This window comes from Odontomachus brunneus, unplaced genomic scaffold, assembly GCF_010583005.1.
Source record: "Odontomachus brunneus isolate Ranch 3 - 2012 unplaced genomic scaffold, Obru_v1 Obru_scaffold_318, whole genome shotgun sequence".
NCBI lineage: Eukaryota > Metazoa > Arthropoda > Insecta > Hymenoptera > Formicidae > Odontomachus > Odontomachus brunneus.
This window is the reverse complement of record NW_022639768.1, coordinates 36,770-37,236: the sequence shown is the minus strand read 5'-3', so window position 1 is coordinate 37,236 and position 467 is coordinate 36,770.

The window sequence follows — 467 nt, the reverse complement described above, 5'->3', positions numbered from 1 at the left end:
TATGTATCTTCTTTTTTAAGCGATTATATTCAATAATAGCCTCCTCACTAGCTTTTACTGATAAAGGATCGTAATTAATCAGATGCAATCCCTCTATTGAAGTTACTCGGGATAATGCAACATATACTTGGCCACAATTAAATACAGAGTTACCTATATCCATGACAGCATTTTGCAAACTCAGCCCTTGACTTTTATGAATAGTAATTCCGTAACTTAAAGATAAAGGAAATTGTTTCCTAATAACATAAGCTCTATCCATCACTTCAAACTTTACGCTTACTCTTTCTATAAGATACTCCATACCTGATGGTAAAAGAAGTTTGATTTTTTCTATTTGGTTAGTAGACATATCCTCTACAACTGAAATAACAGTACCAATTGTACCATTAACAAGACCCAAACTAGCATCAATATTACGTCTTATCATAACTTTTGCTCCAACTTTGATAATGATTTGTTTTGAG